The sequence below is a fragment of the Pristiophorus japonicus genome, unplaced genomic scaffold, assembly GCF_044704955.1.
Source record: "Pristiophorus japonicus isolate sPriJap1 unplaced genomic scaffold, sPriJap1.hap1 HAP1_SCAFFOLD_35, whole genome shotgun sequence".
Lineage (NCBI taxonomy): Eukaryota > Metazoa > Chordata > Chondrichthyes > Pristiophoridae > Pristiophorus > Pristiophorus japonicus.
The window spans coordinates 7356448-7361873 of NW_027253324.1; the positions used below are offsets into that span (position 1 = coordinate 7356448).

At 45.0% G+C, this 5426-nt stretch overlaps 1 non-coding gene across 1 annotated transcript; it reads right to left on the reverse strand.

The window, feature by feature from the left end:
- Positions 1–446: 446 nt before the first annotated feature.
- trnav-aac (transfer RNA valine (anticodon AAC)) lies at positions 447–519 on the reverse strand. Its single transcript has one exon. It is a non-coding gene; the product is annotated as a tRNA-Val (tRNA).
- Positions 520–5426: the final 4907 nt, after the last annotated feature.

Consider the following 5426-nt stretch of genomic DNA (forward strand, 5'->3'; position numbering starts at 1 on the left):
CCGTAGCATTTTGTAGCCAAGTGAAGGGCGGTAACCGTAGTTGATGCTGCATTCGCCGCTTTCCGCCAGCAGCGGTGAATCGGAGAGTGCGGGATTGGAATGTTGGGGCTTGTCCCGCCCTCACTCACTCTGGAGCTAGGAAAGAGCGATTAGTAGATGGCTTTGTTTGTGGTTTTGATTTTCGATGCAGCGTGTCAGGATCCTTTAATAATCTCTCACAGCTGAACTCAACGCACAGAATGTGTAGCTTTCAGATGGGGTTGCTGCCCCGTCAGGGCTGCAAACGGGAGGGAGTGAGAAACAGTGTAGAGTTTGAGTATGTACATAACTGTGCAGAGAAATCAGCAAATGCAACAGCATCATGAGACACTGCAATCTGTTAATATTGAACCACGAAGATGAATTATTCAATTTGTTATATTCATTAATGGAATACGTTTGCAAAATGTTTCCACCCGGTTTCGGACCAGGGACTTTTCGCGTGTTAGGCGAACGTGATAACCACTACACTACGGAAACGCTGTGGTAGATGTAGTGTTGGGAAAATAACCAGAGCTTTAAGCTGAATAGCTGGCCTGCACTTCATTTGCTTGCGCTGTGAGTAGAGAATGACAATTCTATCGTTTGCAAGGTTTTGAGTGTGGCAGGAATTGATCCCGTGTTTCTCTGCCTTTATACATAGGAACAGGAGTGGCCATTCCTCAGCAAGTGTTTAGAATCTGGAATACACTGCTTAAAAGAGAGACAGACTCAATCTTATGTTTCAAAACGGATTTGGATAAGTATCCGAAGGAATAAAATTGCACAGCTTCGGAAAATGTCAGGGCGGGTGAGATTAGTTCAGAGTTGTCATGGGCTCGGCGGGCCGAGTGTGGTTCTTCACTACTGTAACCATTCGCTTATTCTGTGAATCTATAAGTTAGTGGCACGTTTAATAGTGTGCATGGAAGCAGAATATTGCAAAGCGACATGAATTGAGTCGGCAGAGCTCGAGGCATCTGATTCAGAAGATTCAGTCGCCGAAAATTCGTGTTTAATGAATTTAAAAAGCATCATTTTTGTTTTGTGACGTTTCGGTCTTGGAAATGTTTATGAAAGGAATTTTTTGCTGAAATGGACTCAGTATTTAATCTTCCTTCTGGATGTTGGCGTCACATTTCTTCTCAATGTTATTCTTCCAGAATGTATATTTTCTATGCTGTTTCACAATCACCATTCCCTTGCTCTACAGTCCATCTCACTGTATCCCCAGTCTCATGTATTGTTACCAGCAATGAACATTTTGGAGCAGACCACTAAAGCACAGTCTCTAAAATGGATTAAGAGGTAAATTGCAGAGCACAGACAATTATTTTATTGAGGACTTTCCTTCAGTTCACATTTCTTTAGTTGTGCAAATGAAGACCATCAGTTAATTAATTATGTTTTCCCGTGAAAGCAGGATAACATTTAACGATGACACATTCTCTACATTTCGAAAGGCACTGGTTAATGAGGACAGTCCGCACGATTTGTTAAGGAAAGGTCGCGTTTGACTAAATTGAATGCACTTTTGGAGCAGGTCACCAGGAGGGTCGATCAGCAGTGCGTACGATGTAGTGTGTATGGATTTTATTAATGCTTTCGCTAAGGTCCCACATGGCAGACTGGTGATGAAAGTAAAACCCAATGGAATCCTGGGCGAAGTGGCAAATTGGATCCAAAATTGCTTCAGATGCAGGAAGCAAAGGTTAATGTTTGATGGGAGTTTTTGTGACTGGAAAGATGTTTCCAGTGGGGTTCTGCAGTTTTCAGTGCTAGGTCCATTGCTTTTTCTAATATTTATCAATGATCTAAACTTGAATATTGGGTTTATGATTAAGAAGTTTGCAGGTGATAGTAAAATAGGCAATGCTGTTGATAATGAAGAAGAAAGTTGCAGACTTCCGGAAGACATCAATCATCGGTAAGGTGGGCAGAACAGTGGCAAATGGAATTTAATCCAGAGACGTGTGAGATTGTGCATTTTTGGAGGGCGAACAAGGAAAGCAAATACACATCATCTGGTAGGACATTGAGAAATATAGAGGAACAAAGGGAACCGGGATTGCATGTCGACAGATACCTGAAGGTTGCTGGCCAGTTGGATAAATTTTATGAAGAAGGCAGACCGAATGTTTTCATTTCTTGGCAGAGGCATGGAATAGAAGAGCAAGTGGGTTATGTCATAAATTTGCAAAATTCTGGTTAGCCTACAGCTGGAGTACTCCGTGCAGTTGTGGTCACCGTATTGAAGGGAGGACGTGATTGCGCGAAAGAGGGTATGGAGGAGATTTCTGTAGAATGTTGCCGGCAGTGGAACAACTTTGTTATGAGGACAGATTCGATAGGCTGGGTGTGGTTTCCTTGGAACAGAGGAGGCTGATGGGTGACAGCATTGAGGTGTACAAAATTTGGAGTGGCCTTAATATTGTTGATAAAAAGGGCCTTCTTGCCGTAGCTGAGTGATCAACAACCAGGGGGCATACATTAAACGTAATTAGTATTAGGGTTAAAGCGGATTTGGAGGGAACATTCTTTATGCAGATGTTTGCCGGGGTCTGGAACTCACTGCCTGAAAGTGAGGTGGCGGGAGAAACCTTCATCACTTTTATTAAGTACTTGGATGTGCACTTAAAATGCCATAAGGTGCAGAGTTACACACCTAAAACTGGACATTTGTCGCCGGTGCAGATACGATGGGCCGAAAAGGACTCCTTCCATGCTGTAATCATCTATGATTATATAATTATCGGTTAGCATTACTTTCATGATGCAAAATGAGGCGATCAGCTAATTCATAGTGTTTCCAGTAGCAACATGTTCATGCAAGCTGGGGCTCGAACTCAGGACCCAGAGATTAAGAGTCTTAAGAGGCTGCTGTTTTGTCTGCGGGAAGCTTTCGCTCGAACCGTGACATGTTATAGCCCAGTGATGGGCGGGAAACCAGTGTTGATGCTACATTCGCCGTTTTCCGCCGGCAGCGGCTGATTGGAGATGCGGCACCGGAATGTTGGGGCTTGTCCCGCCCTCACTCACTCTGGAGCTGGGGAAGAGCGATTAGTCGATGGGTTTGTTTGTGGCTTTGATTTTCTGTTGTGAAGCGAGGCGGCGCGGCAGGATTATTAAATAATCTCTCACAGCTGAACTGAATGCACGGAATGTGCAGTTTTGTGATGGCGTTTTTCCACCGTCAGGGCTGGAAACGGGAGGGAGTGAGAAACACTTTGTAGAGTTTCAGTGTGTACATCCTTTTACAGAGAAATCAACAAATGCAACAACGTCATGAGACACTCCACTCAGTTAACCACGAATATGAATTATTCAATTTGTTCTTATCATTAATTGAACACGTTTGCAAAATGCTTTCACCCGGTTTTGAAGCGGGCATTTTTCACGTGTTAAGCGAACGTGATATCCAGTACACTATGGAAACGCTATGGCAAAAGCAGTCTTGGGAACATAACCAGAGCTTTAACCTCAACAGTTTGACTACACTCCAGGAGCGAGCGTTCCGAGGAGAGAATGAAGGTGCTTCAGTTAACAAGGTTGTGAGTGTGGCAGCAATTGATCCCGTGTTTCTCAGACGTTGCAGATGGGAACTGAAAGTGGCCATTTCGCAGCAAGCAGTTAGAATCTGAAATGCAATGCTTTAAAGGGCGGTGGAGGCTGATTTAATCTTATCTTTCAAAAAGCAGTTGGATAAGGATCTGAAGGAAACAAAATGCACAGCTGCGGGTAAATGATGGGGGAGTGGGAGTAGTTGAGAGTTGGCATGGGCTCGATGGACCGAATGTCCTTCTTCCATTCTGTAACCATTCCCTTATTCTTTGATTATATAAGTTTGTGGCACATATAATACCGTGCATGGAAGCACAATATTGCAAAGGGACATGGTTTGAGTTGACACATCGAGAGGCATCTGATTCAGAAAATTCGGCTGCGTCAAAATTCAGGATTAATGACTTTGAAAGGAACATTTTTCTTTTGTGAAGTTTCGGTCAGGGAAATGTTTATGAAAGGAATTTTTGGCAGAAAGGGAGTCAGCATTTCATCTTCTTTCTGGCTTTCGGGGTCACAATTCTTTTCCAAGTTATTGTGTTCCAAACACAGATGAGACTGTACAAAGGGAGGTTCAAGTAACAGTGATCTCAGTCTTTATTACGAAACTCTTGAGTGAGGAACAGGCCTTAGCGGCCGGATTATATACAGTGCACCCAAGGGATGCTGGGATCCCTTGGGTCTTCAGGGGATGCACTCCCTGGTGTCGGAACATGGAAGTGCATGCTTTGTAGATACACAGCATCACTTCCCCCAAAGTCAAAGGGAAAACTATTTAGAAGGTGAGGCGGTCGGGAGCCTTTCTTTTTCTGGTTCACCACCTCGGTACAAATGTCTATTCTGGTGTGCTGGCTCTGCCCTCGCTGGGTTGGCATGTTGTTGGCCCTGCAGGGCTGCTGGGTGAGCCTGGCCTAGCTGGGATGTTGAGAGTGATGGGTTCGATTTCCGAGTCCGGTGTGGTGTCGTTGATACATTGGGTGTGTGGTGTGCGCTCAAAAAAGGTGTTGTCTGCTGTGGGTTGTTCAGGGCCGTCTGTGAACCGAAGCCTCGTTTTGTCAAGGTGATTTCAGCAATTTGTCTATTGTCTAAGTTGACTACAAACTGCCTACTCACTTCATTAACTATCACCGTGCCGGCAATCCACTTGGGACCATCTCCATAGTTTAGCTCATACACAGGGTGATTCAGATGAATTTCCCGTGACACAGTGGCGCGACCATCGCTTACATTTTGTTGCTGCCGCCTGCTCTCTACCTGATCATGCAGGTTGGGGTAAACCAACGAGAATCTCGCTTTAAGTGTCCTTTTCATGAGTAGCTCAGCCGGGGGCACCCCTGTGAACGAGTGTGTCTCGTGCCATAACTGAGCATTACTCGGGACAGGCACGTTTGGAGTGAGGCTTCTGTTACTCTTTTAAGGCTCCGTTTGATTGTTTGTACTGGCCGCTCTGCCTGCCCATTGGAGGATGGTTTACACGGGCCCAACGTGACATGTTTGATCCCATTGCAGGTCATGAATTCTTTAAATTCGTCACTGGTGAAACATGACCCATTGTAACTGACCAGTATGTCAGGCAGGTTGTGGGTGGCAAACATGACCTTCAGGCTTTCAATTGTGGCGGTGGCGGTGCTTCCCGACATAATTTCACATTCAGGCCTCACACACGGAGCCAAGTGTCGGCAATGTGTGAGTGAGTGTGTTAGTATTCACCTGATCTCAGACCCCACACAGGGAGCTCCGTGTAGACAGTTTGTGAGTGAGTGTGTTTATATTCACCCTGATCAGAGGCCTCACACAGGGAGCCCAGAGTAGATAGTGTGTGAGTGAGTGTGTTAATATTCACCCTG